Raw genomic sequence first — 18,031 nt, 5'->3', positions numbered from 1 at the left:
GTTGAGACCCGTTTGGGGGTTCAATGGCCGTTTCATAATGGTAGCAAGATTACAGTTATGAAGTAGCAACAAAAATAATTTTATGGTTGGGGGTCACTGCAGCATGAGGAACTGTATTAAAGGCTCATGGCATAGGAAGGGTGAGAATCGTGGGTCTGTGTTCTGTTATGAAGATGCCTTTCTCTGGGTATGGTGTTTCTAAGTACCTGTGTTCTGTGCTCTGTTCCAGGTGTGAATGAGTGACGGCATCCAGCGGCCAACGGGGATTTGCTGCCTCAAAGGCATGCATGTGTGTGATTCAGGGCTACACATGCACAACTCCAGGATTTACTTCCTTCCTGTCCCACAGAGTTACTGAAGGGAGTGAGTTATGGGGTAATTTATAACACGGCAGGCCCTTCCTCAAGACAGCCCTCATCAAAACAGGAAGATAAAACTCAGGTTTCAACAAGGAGATCACAGTCTTGGGATATCTTCTGGATGTACCTCTTAATGACAAGCAGAAAAGTCTTCATATTTGCCCATTTCCAACCACGGTGCCCCCAAAAAGATGTCTGCTCAAAGGTTAGTCTGTCCATCCTGTTAGAGTCTGTGAACACGTTTTCACTGTGTGCCTTCCACCCTTTCTCTCTTTTTTTTCTTTCGGACAGGATGTCGCATAGCCCAGGCTGGCTTCACCTCCTTCACTAGCTGAGCAGAACGCTGAACTTTGGATTCTCTGGCCTCGATCCTCAAATATTGATATTATCAGCGTGCAGTGCGCCATCAATCCTTGTTCTATATATGCTGGGCCTTGAACCCAGGGCTTCACACAGGAGTGAAGCATTCTTTTAACTGAGCAATGTTCTTCGTCCCCCTTCACACTTTGCTTTCTCACGTTTTTAATGCTGCTGGGCAAAAACAAAAAACAAAACAAAACAAAAAAACAAAACAAAACAAAAAAAAACTTAGTTGATGTATTGCAGAACAAAGCTTCTATTCACAAAGGCCAGAGACTCCACAAGCTAGGACGAAAGACCAAGTGAGTGTTCTGTGCGAGCTAATACTCAGCCCTCCTGTTCCGTTTCTTTCAGTCTTTCCATTTTGTTTGCTTATACACACTCCAGTTTTGAGTTGGTAAAGTGTGTATGTCAGGATGGTGGTAAGGATCAAGTGGATCAAGTGGGTATTTTCTGTCCTGGGCTTAGATCTTTGACTAAGCATCCATAAAGTCCTGGTTACCTCTCCAGCACTAAAAGAAGGACTCAGAACTTTCTTTGCTGTGTGTATTTAGCCTAAAGGATTTAGCTGGCCTTTTTTTTTTTTGCTGTGTGTGTGTGTGTGTGTGTGTGTGTGTGTTGCAAGCAAGCCAATGTAGAAGAACATTAGAACGTTTGACAGTGCTCAAGGGGGCCTGTTTCATAACCAGGAATGCTATGTGTAGGCTTTTGGGCTTCATTTTCAACTTTAAACTGTAACTTCAGCACGTAATGCCAGAACCGTTCTCCATCTAAAGTACCTGTGTACACTCTGCGATTGCTGTCAGAGGATCCCCCGCACTGTCTCATTTGAGGGAGTCTTGGAAGGGTTTCTCATTGATAGCGTTAGATTCCTGAACACTGAGTTCTGCAAGTGATGTTTTTTAGGCTAAAAATATCAAGTTCACCTTTCACTTTGGAATGCCCCAGCGGTTGGCAGCAACCTCTTGTATTAGAGAGCGTAAAGAGGAAATGGGAAGAGTTCCAGGCTCTTCCTTCTTTCGCATCTGCCCTGGGTGACTGCAACAGCCCCATAAATTACTGGTGCCCTTTTGAACTGACCTTCAGGTTCAGGAGATGTAAATATTGATGGCCTTGACACCGCCTACCCCCACCCGGGTGTGCACTCTGCTCAGGAGATGGAATCTCCTCAGCTAACTGAAAGCAGGTGGGCCCTGGATCAACAGCTAGATACTGGACCTGCCACAATTCCAAGGCAACCTGCCCCAGTCCTGTTTCTGGCCTTGGTGCAAGGAGAATGTCACAGGCAAAGGCATCTCCAGAGTGCATCCGCTCATTTCTTTAGCCACTCTCTCGGTATTGGACTCCCGTGAGTCTAGCCCTTAATAAGGTCACTCCTAGGACACAGAATACGGAAGTGACAACCTTTATGTATCTGTTAAAATTGAAATCAAGGAAGCCGACACCACTACAAGCGTGATGCTGATGGTTTAGGCCTTGCTTTGACCTTCTTCTAGCAATGTGGTCTTAGGCAAATTATTTAGTGGCTCACTCTAAATTCCTTAATTTTAAAATTAGAATAGTCACAATACTTACCTTATTGTTGTTGGTATTATCATTTCTAACTAGATTATTATGATTATTATTATCATTATTATTATTTGTGTGTGCATGCATATGTCCTAGTGTATGAAACAGCTCCATGGAGGTCAGGGGACAGTTTTAGGCAGTCAGTTCTCTCCTTCCACCATGGGTTCCAGAAATTGAAAAGTTTACACAACACGGCAGAATTCTTTACCAGCTAGTCCCCCTTTTTTTCTGAAAGAATTAAAGGACAGTTATCCATCGTAGTAAATATTTATGAAATAAACATTAAACTTTCAGGTTTCCTCTGTTCATGAGAGTAATACACAAAAGTGGAAAGATGAATGACCTAGAAACATCCTCAGTGTGTGGACTCTGACTTATAGAACAGGTGCTTCTCTTCCTTAGATAGGGGTGCGGGGTGGAGGGGTGGAGTGTGGAGGAGTGGAGTGTATGAATACAAATATGGCTCTGCATTTTCAAAAAAGGACTGAATGAGTTTTATTTTGCTGCTGGTTCTAATTTTTCTGGGTTTATGTAATGTATGCATTAGGAAGGGGAGTATGGGAATACTTGCTTGGCTGTATTGCCAGTAGTCCTGGCTTATAGACCCACTGTACTGCTGACTGAGTCAGAGAGGTGCCCCCTTATAGGGGACTGTAATAGCCCTGCAGGGGGTGTGGCTACATCAAGTGAGGACTTGAGGAGATAGTGCTTACCCATCTGTCCGCTGGGACATTTGTATGTATATTACCTGAGCATTTAGGCCCACCATGGAGAGAGAGGATTTAAAATGGAGAGGAAAAAAGGGAGAAAAACTGAAAATAAACTAATGAAATGGAAACAACAGAAGCGTCTTTGCAGAGAAAACCTAGCAGTTCTTAAAAGCGGACTTAGTAGCCAGTAGCAAAGCCTTTGTTGCTGTCTTTTAGAAGCAAAACCCAACACACAAGGCTGGAATAAGAACCTGGAAATGTTCCAGGGCAGCCCAGCAGTGCCGGCTTCCGAGTCTCAGATTCAAAGGTGAAAGCATCCATTTGGCAAAGTAACTTCTTACATTGATTGCTAGCTGTCAGTGTTTGACGGGTAGATCCTGAAACATTAACTGATTAGATTCTTCAGTGCTGCGTGGTTGTCAGGGTGGCCTCCCTCTCCTCTTCTGCCCTCCTCCTAAATTTGTCCGTGGACATATGAGACATGCTCTAAAGGAAGAGTCGTGAGCAGAGAGGAAGGTTTGGGCATCAGTTTGTGCTTTCCTAAAGAGAACCAGTGGGAAGACATAGAATTTAGTTGAAATATTATTTATTGATTGCCTATGCTTTGTAACAGCTAATAAATTGTCCAGCTCCTGACACCCCCTGCCCGCCGTGCCTAATCCTCCCATTCCAGACACAGTGATACCCAGACGCACTGTAGAATAGAGAACCATGGTGTTCATCTTACTCATACCGCTGGGCTCCTAAGCAGCTCTTTCCCTTTGGCACTGGAAACTGCCTTATTTCTTTTCTCCTCTTCGATAAACTGCTTTGGGCGTAAAGCACCTTAAGAGAGAAAGGGCTTCTTCTGGCTCCTAGTTCAAGGACATAGCCTATCCTAGCAGGGAAATCAAAGCCTCAGGAGTTAGACGCCGCTGCTCGGATCGTATTTACAATAAAAGAGCGGACAGTGATGCAGGCCTGCTGCTGCTGCTCGGCTCCCTTCCTGCGCTGCAGCCCAGGGACCCAGCCATGGGATATGGCACCCATACCCAGCAGATCTTTCCAGCTCAGTTGATGGCATTACAGTAACCCCCAGAGGTCCATCTCCCAGGTGAGTCTCCATTCTGTCTAGTTAGCAGTTGGCGTTAACCGTCACAGGACAGCCTTGGTTGTGCTCTCCTTGAGGGTGCGACAGGCATCTAACTCACGTAATGAATTGCCTTGACTGTTTCCTTCTTAAGTCTAGGAGTTCCCTGTACCACCGCTCTGATTTCTGAGAGCTGTGGCCTCTCCTCTGCTCCGCGGGCATCTAACTCTCAGGATGTTGTGTTTCTCTCTGTGCCCAAACGCCTCTAGACTAAGGGGCCCCTGAGGGTGTGGGTGGCAAGAGGCTGTAAAGATCAGATGCCTCAGAGAGATGCAGGCACCAGATTATCAAGTGGCAGGTGACCACACTTAGCCCATGCTGGCTGTGCAGTGGCTGATGGCTAGAAACGGGCTAAGAAGAAAAGACGAGGGAGAGCAAGGAATAGCACTCAAGACTTGGGATTTCATCTAAGACCAAAGGAAGAGATTAGAAGCTGGGTGAAGATGGGGCATTACCCAAGAGTAGCAGTTTGCTTTCTACTGAACTTATGACAAATGCATATTCATTCACTGGCTGCAGTTTAGGGTAATGGAATGTGGGCGATTTCTGATTTTTACCTCCTTGCCTCCTGTGGTCAGTGTTGCCTTTGGTTGTGTTAGAAAAAAGGGGTGTTATGTGTGTGTGTGTTGGGGGGTGGGGGTGGCTAAAGGAGAAAGCAAGTGAGATGCTTTCCAGATCTGATAACTTCAGAGATCTCAGGGGAAAGCTCTGGCTCAGGTCCCAGGATGAGGTCACACAGTCTGCTGTTGGATTTATGTTGGGATGTCAACCACACCAAAGGCACGCTGCCACGGTCCCTCTACAGTCATTTATCAGGGCCAAGGAATGGCTTTTGGGTCAGTGGTGCGGATACCCTGTGACTGCTCAGAACTGCTTAGAAGGGTAGCCTAGTCAGGGTGGCAGAAGCTTTAAATATTATCTCTGTTGAATGCTATACAGCTTTCATGTCATGAAATTCATATCTTTTATCTTCTCCACCTGGTAAAACCCTTATGCAAATATCTTAATTCTTCCTTACCTGGTGAAACCTTTGTTTACACAAAGGCCCTGCAGCCTTCTCTAAACTTGAGCTACTCCAGTGGCCCACCCCTTCCCTCTTTCCTTCCTTTTGTGCTGATTCTTTTAAAACCAGCCAATGGGAAAATCACAGTTACACCCTATATTAGAAGAAAAACCAAGGGAAGTTTTTGCACGCAGTGTTCTTGCCAGGCGGGGGTGGGTTCTGCTGCACCTGATTCACAAGAATGGCCGCACTGAGCCGCTACTTTGCTTGTTCCTTTTTATGAGACTGAGATTGTTTTGTTTCTAACAATGAGCATATGTGGATATTTTCTGGAGCCTGTCTGAACATGCCTGGAGGCCCGGTGGTTTTGTTTCTCTAAGTCTTTTTGTGATTGTCTGTGGATTTGGGGGAAGACCTCTTCCTGTGGGAAGCCATGTTTGAACCTGAAGCCTCAAAGGCACACTGCCATCCCAGTGCCTTATATAACCAAAGCACAAAGTAGCTGGTGAGGGCTAGGTTTGGGGACGGAAGGCAGAAGAAGAGTTTGAGGGAGAGGTGTTGAATGGAAGTGTCCTCCAGGCAAGAATGCTGGTGGGCAGTTAGGCAAGACAGCACAGCAGGGGCCTCTGATAAGGAGCATCAGTCCTACCCAGCTCAGCAAAGTGTCTACTCCTAAGGCTTCTGAGGATGTGTGTGGGGAGGATCCTGAACTGTAGAGAAACAAATTTGGTTAATATGTGACCTATGTTATATGATAGAAGTAAGGAAACCATGACCAAAGTCATGTGACCCAGACGGCAGGTCAAGTGTCGCTTTTTCATCTGGGTAAGAAGTGGAGCTTGGTTAACATGGCGCTTGTAAGATATGGCTATTGCTGTGCTGTCTTGCCAAGCTGCCCACCAGCATTTCCCCCTCAGGAGGTATGTGTTGGGGGGATACGTGTACACCCATCATCTTTCCAGAGGTTCTTTTTGCTTAGGGTCTGGTTCTTATGATGAAACAGCACATCCCTGTAGTTCCAACTAGCTGGAAGTCTGTGATAGGAAGATAACTTGGATACAGGAATTTGAATTGGTCTGGGTACCATAGAAAGAGTCTATCTCATTCATTCATTCATCCATTCATTTATTCATCTGTGTATAGAAACGTGTATGTCAAGTATATGTCTATGACAATGTTGTTCACAATAACTAGAATTTATTGAGTGCTTACCAGACCCGTTGTTGCATTCTAAGAGCCCACAAATCCTTTCAGCATACATACTTTATGCTGCTAACCTGATCTGTAGCAAAAGTGTTATGGAACAGAGAAGTAAACGGAGGCACGGACAGTCTAAACGTTTAAAGATGCATATACCGCTCACTGAGACAGGAAGTTGCCTGCTTAGTAGCAAACTGAATTCGATAATGTGCTCCCTCCCAATACTTGCCCAAAGGAGTTCACAACTTAGTGGAGGAGTTTATGTAAACCAAGCTTGGAAATACTTCACTGGAGGTGATCTCAAAAGGAGTGTGTGAACCATTCCTCGGTCATTCTCCAATTGACTCCCTCCTGTGAGCACGTTGAAAGCAAGAGAAATTGAACTGTGTTAAAAGTAAGAGCAAAGCACACGTGAAAACAGATTTCTCCACACATATGTGCCATGTTAGATATATGCAGTGGTAACTAGCCACCTTTGGGATGGTGCTGGTGATGAGAGAATGAACCCTGGGGCAACCAAAGGAAATGATGTCATTTCCGCCTCAATGGTTAGTGCAGCACATTGGACGTTAGCGCTTTCGTCACTGGCTGCTGATATAGAGGTCACTGGGAGTGGTCAGGTAGGAAGGGAGGCAGCGGAGACTGGAGGCTGTGGTGAGTGTCAGAGTGGCCACAGGGAGCTATGGTTTACACTGTCTGCCATCTCTGCTCATGGTGCCACGTGTGAGACCAGAGGGAATAGCTCTAAGGAAGTAGGGAATGGCTGGGGACGGAAAGCTGCACTTCGGTTTTGGCCATCTGGGGAAAGATTAACTCAGCAAGTGTGCTTTAGTGGATGTGGGTTCCAGCAGCTTCCTCTGGCCTCAGCTCCCTCTCTTGTAAGATTATTAGCAAATAAAATTGACCTTACTGGACTGTTTTGAAATTGAAATGGGCTAAAGTAAAAAGCTAGTCCTGGGGCCTACAGTCAGTACGTAAGAGAGATTTCTGATATCCGAGATGAAGTGAGAGCAATCTGTTGCTTAATGTAAACAGTTTCAGGTACATCCTACCCTCTACTGTGACGTGACGGGAGTGGGGACGGGTCGGGGATGGCACGGAGGACAACAACACACTTTGTCTCAGGGAGACTGAAATGAAACTTCTTGGGGTTTGAAGGGTAAATGAAACCTTTAGAGGTTCTTCCCATATATCCAGATGTGCTTTGATGACAAAAGACAGTTCGGGGTTCAGATATCTGCCTTAGTGATTTATACATACATCATGGTGTACCCTAGGCAGCCGGGTAGAGCTCTGTGATCGGTCTGCCTGTTGGTAATATCTGTACTCTCCTGTCCTCGTTGACCCAGAGCCTTAGCTAGGTTTCTAGAGTATTACCTTGGGACTTTGTGCCTTCCTTTGCGATAATTCTTTTTTGTTTTGAGACAGAGCCGCACACCATAAGCCAGTCTCATCAGGAACTCACTGTATAACCCAGGCTTGCCTCAAACTGTAGATTGTTCCGCCTTCACCTCCCAAGCACTGAGATCACAGCCATATGTCACCACCCACCTCTTAAACTTCTGTTTTCTTTTCTGGGACTGGGTCTCATGCAGCCCAGGCTGGCCTCAGACTCAGCGTGGAGCTGAAGATACCTGCGCTTGTCTCTGGGTTTGAATTTCATGGGAAAATGATTATTGCTTTTAAGTTTCTGGTGGTATGCAGTTTGATTTGTTGATGAGTGTTTTCTAGCCCTACTGTAAGATCTTTGAGACTGTATCTACATTTTTTTTTTCTCTTTGAAATATATATTTTACCATTAAGAAAAGCAGAAGATGAACCGGGCAGTGGTGGCGCACACCTTTAATCCCAGCACTCAGGAGGCAGAGGCAGGCGGATCTCTGTGAGTTCAAACACACTCCCCTCTCCCAACACACAACAACAACAAAGATGGTGGCTTATGCTTGCCATTTCAGCCCTCAGGAAGCTATTGCAGAAAGTTACCAAGAGTCTGAGACCAGTCTTTGTCCTAGAGTGTGGGATTCTGTCTCAAAACAAAACAAATCATTTTTTTTCCTTCCAATTTTCAACCTGGTGCCACAGGTACACAGGCAAGCACTCCACAGCTGGATACATTTCCAGCCCCTTCTGTTAATTTCCCTGAACCTCAGTTTCCTCGTGTGTATAAAACAGGTGACTTAGTAAATAGGCAAGACAGGTCAGCCAGCATGTGCGGTCAGCACGTACTGAACACTTGTCACTGTGACAGCAGACCCAAGGCCTTAACACACACTTCCTGTTCTTAGGATGTTGAGTTAGGAACAACCCCCTCCTCAAGTCCCCTATCAGTGAGTTCCCCCCAACCCCTTTAGGTTGACTGCCTTGAGGCCATTTACCTTTCTCTAAAAGCCCAAGAACCCAATCTCCAGGGCTTAGTATTGATTCCATCTAGTCCAGAGAGAATATGCTAATCATCCTTGCTAAGTGCTTTTGGCCAAAGGTGTAAAAGCCTGATTCCATTTGGGCTGTAAAATAGAAAACCTCTGAAATTTCCGACTTGGAATTTGTGATTATGGAATTTGCATCTTGAAAGGCAGTAGTATCTCAAATTTAATGATAAGCCATTTTCAGTGGAGTATTCATAATTTTTTTTCATGACCTCTCTGGTTGAAAGAACTACAGTAGGGTATAGATTTCTGTGGCGTACTATTTAATTTCTATAAAAATTATGCAAATCCTTCCTTTCTTTCTGTATCAACTGGTGTGGCTCTGGGGGCGGGGGTGTTTAAAGCCATTCATTTGTAAGAAGCAAAACTTTTAAAGAATGGTACTTAGGCTGTCAGCCTGCCTCAGTTTCTTCATCAGTGAGTATAACCCTGGCCAGCTGCATACCTCCCTGGAACATTAGGATGAATAGCTCCGAGCTTGTAAAGTACTTTAAATGTCTTGGATGAAAGGGTCCCTGTAAGTACAGGTCTTAGGAAGGTATTATATGTGGTCTTTCAAACCTACCGTGCAGCCTGTTTGGCAGGAACGCTAATGCACTCTGGCTTTAGAATCGTAAAGATATACATTGAGAAGCCTCGGGGCTTCGTCTTGTGAGTTCTCGCGGCAATGCGCCTCCACTTGCTTTCCGGCTGCAGAGACTCTGTCTGAAGCACAGGTACCTGCAGGTGTGCACACGCAGAGCCCTGCAGCTGGAGATGACAGACCGCCTTGGCTGCTCTGGTGTTGAGAGAGCTCAGGCTGTTAGTGAGAAGAGAGGCCCTGGGTCCTTTGGGGACCCTTTGGAGCTGCTCTAATAGGCAGAGGGGGGGAGAGAGAGAGAGAGAGAGAGAGAGAGAGAGAGAGAGAGACAGAGAGAGAGACAGAGAGAGAGAGAGAGAGAGAGAGAGAGAGAGAGAGAGAGAGAGAACACGTGCACTTTAAAACTAATGTAATACAGAGGGAGAGGTTTGTCCCATGCTAATTTGGTATATGGATGTTCCAGTTAATGAGCCCAGTTCCGTCACACAAGTTGGCTACCTGTCTTGAAACTTGGTTTCCCTGTCAGGCAGCCCTACCGCTAATATTTGTGTTACCCAAAGTCAGAATGGATATGGAGATGCAGATATATGTAGCTAAATGATGAAAAATTGATAAACTAAAGAACTGCCAAATAAAGTGTAGATGACCGCCCTGTGGTACACAGCACTGTACCTTCACATGGAACATGAAGGTCAGATTGGAATTCTGAACTTTGATACTCTGAAGAATCCCCTGCCTACCATATGGTATAGAGAGATGTAGGAGTGATTCTTCAAGGTTTTTCTATGATCAGTGAAATACAAACACACACACACACACACACACACATGTACACACACATACACACAAACACACACACACATGCACGTGTACACACACATTATTTGAATTTGAGACTCATTATTTGAATTGAGAAAAGGGTTTCACTCTTGAACCCAGGTTGGCCTCAAATTTACCATGTAGTCCAAGGTGCTAACAAATTCATGACCATCGTCCTGCCTTGGCCCCCTAAGTGCTGGCATTTAGTCTCAGTGGGCTGTATATTGAGGACAAGGTATCTGTGGCCCTTGTGCCTGAGGAAAAAAAAGTCTCAAGAGCCTGATTAATAGTTCATTCAGGCTGGGGGAGTTGAGAACTTAGAGGTCCTAGTACCTGGCACCAGATCCTGAGGAGGATCTAGGGCTTCTGGTGTATGTGTGCTCTTAGCACAAAGAATTGCTGCCTGTGAGCAAGGGCATTTTAGCATACTCTTGCCCAGCATTCAAGATAGTCCTGCATATAGGGTAGCAGTGAGCCTTCCTCCAAGTGTTGGGATCATGGGTGTATTCTACCATGCTGGTCTATGTGGTGCAGGTGCTGGGTATTGAATGCAGGACTTTATGAACGCTAGACAAACACTCTACACAAAACTGAGCTACATGTCCAGCAAATGAGAATTCTTTATAGAGTACCTGTAAATATGCTTTTAGGAAAGTTAATATAAAGCATGAAAATTTTTATTAGCAGGAAGGTCTCAGACTGGGTAATTCATGTCCACATTTACCAAAGATGAGGATGAGGGCTGTGTCCTCCCAAACAAGAAGATGCTAGAATCTAGCTCAGTGTTGTTACTTGATATCAAATCTGTTAATTCCATATCACAAATATCATACATATTCTTGGCTACTTCTTGCCTAAGCATTATCCTGGGCTTATTGCAACAGCACCGAACAGATACGACTTCCGGCCTTCCCAGAATGAATGCTTCATAAAGCCGCAAGTGAGATGGGAGGGGAGTTGTAAAACTGTGCAGTTTCCTTGACAGTGACCTCTTCTCTGGACACTCATTTGTCTCACATGGATACATTATATCTCCAGGTCAGTGACCAAGGGACACTTCCTCTAGCAGACATAACAGACAGCCACCACAGAACAGGAGAACAGGCTTCATGAAAGGACTTGGGTTTGTATGGAGCTGTGTTCAAATGCTCAGGTTCTCGCTGTTGGAAATAGCCATGTTCTTTGGAGCGCTGATGTTCTGGAATGCTACCTTTTCATCTATTGGTCTTTGCTCTGTTTAAGATGTTGCCCTGGGTTCTCTGAGACGTTTTGGAGACAGTGCAGCGTACAAGATAACCTTAGAGCACTTGTTGGACGTTCTAACCTGTCCGTGTTAACTGACTGCACTGTTTATCTGCCCAAGTCCTTGTCAGTGAAATGAGTTCTTTCCCCTCCCTGACTCCTTCAGTGTCCCTGAAGGAAGTTGTCCCTGAACGCTGCTGTGCCGAACTACATGTGGAACGGATGGTTTCCAACACCCAGAATGCTGTCCTTGTGGTTCAGCTGACTTTTCATGGGGGCTTTCTTCATGAAGGCAGCAGTAGTAATTATCTCAGCTACGGGAAGACTGCTGAGAAATACCAGGTGGATCTGGATGTAAGCTAATTGTGAAATCTAACACGGGAAAAGTCACCGCCTCCTTTGCCTTTCCTCTCTTCCACTCAATGCATCTTAAAAGTCTTTCGGTTCAGATAAATATATGTTATGTGATCTGCTGCTAAAGGGTCCACCCTTCCTGGTTTGGGACAAATCCTTCCCTGAAGCAAAGAGACACCTTGACTGTTGATACCCCTTTGAGGTGGCAGTCATAGGCTAGATTGTTTTGCTAATCAAAACTGTAATGGAATAGCTTTATGGAGAGGTGTGACAAATACTGCTGATCAACAGGAACTTTTGCTGTTTGTAGAAGGGTCAGTGGGTTCCCACTGTAATGTTTTCACAGTCTGCCTCTCACCATGGGTTATCACAGGAGTATGGCTCTGCTAGTATCCTTTTCACTGCAGGTTTTTAAATTGGCTGTTAACTATAATCTGTTCAGACCGAGGTTGATTTTTGCCAATAAGCTACAAAGTGTGGTCAAATTCTAAAGGGGTGTGAAGAAAGATTGCTGGCTAGATTTTATGGTTTTGCTAAATAAAAATATGATTTAAAACCAAGTAGAGCAACCAAGTTTGGACTTTGTTCCTAGTGCATTGTTAGGTATCAGCAGGTTGTTCAAAGACTCTGGGTCTTCTCTTTCCTCTTCCCTCTGTCCCTCCTTCTCTTCCTCTCTTTTCCTGGCATGGAACCCAGGGCCCCATACATGCTAGGCAAGCAGTCTATCATGCAGATATATCACTAGGCCTGCATCTTTTTATTCTATCTAGTATTTTTGGTATAGCATTTCTTTTGAGTTTAAAGTTCAATGATTAATTAATAAGACACCCTTTGATGCTTCAGTGTTTCTTAAACCTAGCTATGCATTACACTTGTTTAAGAGGCTTGTGTTATTATATCTAAAGTCAGTATGGTGGCAGGTGCTTTTAGTTTCTCTAGGGCTAAGAGAAGCACTTCAGTTAGGATTTTGAGACTAGCTTGAACAGCATAGCCCAAGTCCAAGAATGAATTCTAGAAATCATGAATGAGCATGAGTGAGTGAGCAGGAATGAGCATGTCCTGACTGTTTGTCAGTATTCGTGTTTAGTCAGCCTAGGTGTGGCCTTCGCAGCATCAGGTCCCTAGGAACTTGAACTATAGTTTGTTGTAAGTCACCATGTGGGTGCTGGGAATTGAACCCAGGTTTCCCTGAAGAACAGCCAATGTTCTTAACAACTGAGCCATCTCTCTAGTCCCTGGATATGTATATTTTATGTAAGTTCCCTTGTGAGAACCACTGATATTTATTTATTTATTTGGTGGTATGGATCACCGAGAATTCAAGAAGGCTCTGGACTTTTGTCTTTAAGATGGAATTGCAGTGATTGTTTATGTGTCTGGGGGTAAGTTCCCATTGCTGGGTGTCATAGACCTGGAGCTGGAGGCCCACACATTCTAATGGAACTGAGAAACTGTGGAAATAGGGGCGCTTCTCTCTCTCTCTCTCTCTCTCTCTCTCTCTCTCTCTCTCTCTCTCTCTCTCCATTTTTTTAGGCCTGGTTTTGGCCTCATTTACTGAGATTTGACCTTTCTGATAAGTTTCTTGGCTTCTCTGGAATGCAAAGTTGGGGATACTAATATTTGCTACCAGGTACTATTTGCTCAGCGATGTGAGAACCTGGGGCTTTCGGTGACTGCAGGTGTGATCATTAACAGGACCCAGGAAAACGCTGCCAGAGATAATGGCACCTTTGTTGTTACTGACACTCCACTCCCCTCCACGGCACCGGAGAAGAAAATGGCATTTGTTATCGTAGCAGACAGGGAATTTGGAAGTAAGCAAGAGGCTGCATTCTTTCTAAGTGCTCATTCTTGTAGTCACAGTATCTTTCTTCCGTGGAGAGATAAAAACACTTGGCCAGACATGAATTTGTCCCATCTTCTATTTCTGAAGGAACCCCTACCTCCTTCTGCCTTCTTTCATTGAAAGGGTGCTTGCGTTGTGGTGATCATGTAAGGTGGGCTGAGGATGAACAGCCAATGCATCAGCGGTGTCTCAAGGAAGGAAGATTCTGTAGCCCCTGGAAAGCAGATGGCTGTACTTCTCATGGAGAAGGACAGTAATGGTGACGGCATGTTCCACTTCCATAAACTAGATCAGGGCTTTATGCAAATAGCTACAAGTTCATTGGTTGGATCAAGACTGGCTATCAATAACAATAACAATAATTAAAAAAAAACCTTTCCAGTTCCCTAACCTCCAAATGTTTTGTAATCAAACATCTGCCTTTTGTTGTTGGTTATACTTGCTTTGATTGCTGCTTTGTTCTGGCTGAAGCCCGGTTATTGCTGGCCTCATTGTAACCTGCTCAGGAGGGAGATGGCCGAGAGAGTAAGTGCAGGCTTAGGAAGGATGATACTAGTTCATTCTGACAGCACTTACATTTGTTCCCACCCTCCCAATACTCTCCATTTAAACGTTCCCTTCCTTTTTTCCCCTCCAAGGATATTTGGAAAAGTCATTTGGAAACCTGCTGAAATCACACACACACACACACACACACACACACACACACACACACGAGTTTAATTGACCTTAACCCTGCACAGGAGTAACTCCTCCAGAAAATTATGGGTTGTCAAATACAAAGCCCAGTGCAAGGTATGAGATATGTCTTCCTCAGAGCTGTCAGAGATGTCTCAAGGACTCTCAAAATAGTATGAGATATTGCCAGTGATTTTTTTTTAACTGGTCCGCCAGAACTTGGTGGTAAGACCCTGTTGCTGAAGAGTCACATACTTTGGTTGCTGGGAATGGAAAAATGAGGTTTGAACTGGCTGAAGTGCTTCCTCTCTGCTGAGCAACTGTCGTACTACTGGAGAGTGCTCAAAGCCATCAATAGTCTTGCCTAGCTGGGAAGCCTGTGAACCACATTAATGATGAGTGTGGGGAGCTGTGCCAAGGGGTGTACTGGTGGTATGAATGTTACAGATGTAAGCAACTACTTTTTGATTGGCTTTAAACTCTGCTCCACAGGAAGTGATGCATGCCGGGTTCTGTAAATCTGACCAAGAACCCATGGCTGGGGGAGCTCACTAGCCGTAGATGAACTTAGTACTGTTGTCACTAGTAAAGGTACCATGCAACTGCCTTCTTGATTAGTGTCTCTGTACCCAGAAACTAGTGCAGATATTAGGTCTCATCATAGACATTTTCTTATGTAGCAGGTGGAGGTTGAGGCAGAAACTCACAAATGGTAAAGCACAGGGAATAAGCGCAAGGGAGGTGCTTAGCTACAAATGGGGAGTCTACATCACTTCCACCTCCGAGGTCCCAGACCGTATCTGAAGAGAAGTCAGGCGTTCAGAGCCAGAGAGAAGGACAGACTGGATAAGGACAGAGTCTTCTGGACATGATAGGACCACTGTACGCGTGAACTCTTATTTGCTCTAATGTCCTGCACAGGATTAACACAGTCAACATTCCCGCATGGAAGAGGGAGTGGGTCATGAGTCTCCACAGATGACATCAGATGACTTTGAGGGGAGAGATATCAGTTTTCTGGCCTACAAACCATGCTCTAATGGAGGTCCCCACCCCTGTGTGTGCATGGGCCACATAAACTAGACTGGGTGGATCATTGATGAGAAAAAGGAGGACACAAAACTGGAAGTGGGGGGTGAGGTGGGGAAGATCTGGGAGGAGTTAAGGGAGGAATTAGGGATGAATATGCTCAAAATACCTTGTAAGCAATTTTAAAGAATTAATATACACTTTTTTAAACAAAGAACACAATTAAAAGATGCTGCACAGCACCCTCTGGACCAGAGACTGCTTTCAATGGAGTATGTCCTTCTACTTACAGGAACTAGACTTTGAAATGGCAGACTTACGTCCGTAATAGCTATGTTATTACCCAGAGAAGAAGGTGATGGTTCTTTGTCTTGTTAGTAAGAGTGTAGGTCTGTTGTGGGTAGGTACCATGGACCTGGTCCTGTTGGGCTTCTGCTCTCACTTCCTGATACTTTGTAGTTGACCTGGAACTGGCACCTGCTATGACATCATCTGGGAATGTCGTTAGCACTTTTTTCTTTCTTTTCTCAGTAGATCTTTATAAGTTATTTTCCCCTTTCAAAACGGACAGCTTTGGCCTATATTGCATACCCTATAGGTATGTCTGGCTGTTTCTGATGAGTGAGCTATTGTCCTCATGGTTACTTCCTTCCAAGAAAGTGTCTGATGCCATGCTATGCATTTCAATCATCTTTATTATACCACAGCTTGAGAAAGCTTGAGGCAAGTCAGAGAGGCCCTACCCACTACCTTCCCTCGGCCCCTAGAAGACAGGCTGAACCAGATCCAGCAGTTCAGATTTCTGTCTTTTTCTAGATTCCTTTAGTGATAATCAAGCCTTTTATTAAGAATCACATGTTGGGGAGGGGACGATTTCCAGGTGTTGTTTTTCTCCCTGGGATCATCAGTCTTGTGGGGAAGTGATGCTAGGCAGGACCACTCTGCTTAATGAAGGAATAAGACAGAAGAGCTTAGGCCAGGGCAGGTCTTTGGAGCTCCCAGAAACTGCTCCTTTGCATTCCTGGCCCCTTGGAGTCCTTCACAGCCTTGTGCCATGGAAGATTTCTGTTAACATGTGTAAGCCCGCTATTTACCATTTCACAGATTTGATAGCATTGTTTCTTCTTGGTTCTGTCAGTGGGCTAATGCTAGTTTCTCTAGAGCCTTGGCCTAGTGCCTCTCTTCCATTACTATTGGCTCTTGAGTAACAAGACTATGTCAGAGTCCCCTTGCTCTCTCTCCTCCTATCACAGGGCCCTGACAGATGCTTTAAACACTTAGACATGAAGCTGTTTGGACTTGGATGCCCTAGAATGAGTGCCGGATGGGAAGGCTTTGTCCCCTGGGTCCTTGTAGTCTCTCCCTCTTTGTCTGGTTTGGTTTCTCATTTGCCTATTAAAAATGTCATTTATCATGTGTTTTATCTTGGGATGATCCTGCTGCAGGAAGAGTGAATGGGTAGTCAGGCAGGTGCGAACATACACACACACACACACACACACACACACACACGCACACGCGCGCACACGCGCGCGCACACACACACCATGAGGAGACAGAGGATGATGGCAGTGAACTGAGGTTGATGTACCATGGTGTTGATGGTGTCTGCCATCTTTGGGCTTAGTTCAGCAGCTGTCATACCCTGTGCAGGAAGGACTGGACAATAGGCAGGCTTGTTTATCGTTTTTCCCATGCAAAAATGGAGTTCTCGATGGGTAGTGGGACATGGCCTCATTGTTGGCTTTTCTGATGATTCTGCAGGAAAGTGTTGCACAGACTCTTTGAGACAATAGGCACTTTAGGGTTAAATGTTAAATCAGTTTTAAGCTAGTGCTTAAAAGAATACTAAGTGCTCATGAAGACATATCTCTTGTATCTGATTTCTCCTAACTCTGGGACTTCAGTAAACTCTGTAAATCATTGACTTCTCAACCTTCATCATCATTTGTTAAAAAGAAAATGAAAATGGTGTTTACTTATTCCGTGTGTTCCTTTGTGTTATATATGTATGTATGTGCATTCATGCCATGGTCTTTGTGTTGCCAAGACAACTTGGGAGAGTCTGTTCTCTCGTTCTATCATGTGGGATTGAGCTTAGGTTGTCAGGCTTGATGGTGGTAGTACCTTTATTCGCTTAGCTGTCACAGGGCAGCTACATATATGAACTCACACGAGTTTTGACAGCATTCACGAAATCCAAATGCATTCAATCCAGTACAATCTTAGTTTAAAAGGGAGAAGATGGGCACAAAATTCCAACATTCGCTCAAGAGCTCTTGGCATTGGTAGCTGCTGGGAAAGGGAGAGTCAGTATTCTTTAATGATGACCACCGGCAGGTTGACCTTATGCCAGGACATACACCACCCCAAAGACTAGGTAGGCAGGGTCTAGGGCTAGAGAGATGGCTCAGAGGTGGACAACACTTGCTGCTCTTCTGGAGGACCCAGCACTCGTGTCGCAACTCAAAACTGTCCGGAACTCCAGTTCCAAGGGACTCAATGTCCTGTTCTGACCTCAGTGGGCCCTGCATGCATGTGGCACACAGACATAAACCTGGTACACAAACATGCATGTGGCACACAGACATGAATTTGGTACACAGACATGCATGTGGCACACAGGCATGCATGTGGCACATAGACATGAATCTGGTATACAAACATGCACGTGGCACACAAGCACACATGTAGCACACAGACATACATGCAGGCACACAGACATAC

At 45.0% G+C, this 18,031-nt stretch overlaps 1 long non-coding RNA gene across 3 annotated transcripts in view; it reads left to right on the top strand.

Moving 5' to 3' along the window:
* The window catches only part of LOC125396337 (uncharacterized), a 298,393-nt gene that overhangs the window by 221,234 nt on the left and 59,128 nt on the right, over positions 1-18,031 (top strand). For all 3 annotated transcript variants that reach the window (XR_015005102.2, XR_015734873.1, XR_015734872.1), the window contains exon 4: positions 230-564. This is a non-coding gene — a long non-coding RNA (uncharacterized LOC125396337). The remainder of the gene's footprint in view (positions 1-229; positions 565-18,031) is intronic.

The sequence above is a fragment of the Myodes glareolus genome, chromosome 14 (genome assembly GCF_982192425.1).
Source record: "Myodes glareolus chromosome 14, mMyoGla1.1, whole genome shotgun sequence".
NCBI lineage: Eukaryota > Metazoa > Chordata > Mammalia > Rodentia > Cricetidae > Myodes > Myodes glareolus.
The sequence above is the reverse complement of the archived record's forward strand: the minus strand, read 5'-3'. Positions and strand labels throughout refer to the sequence as shown.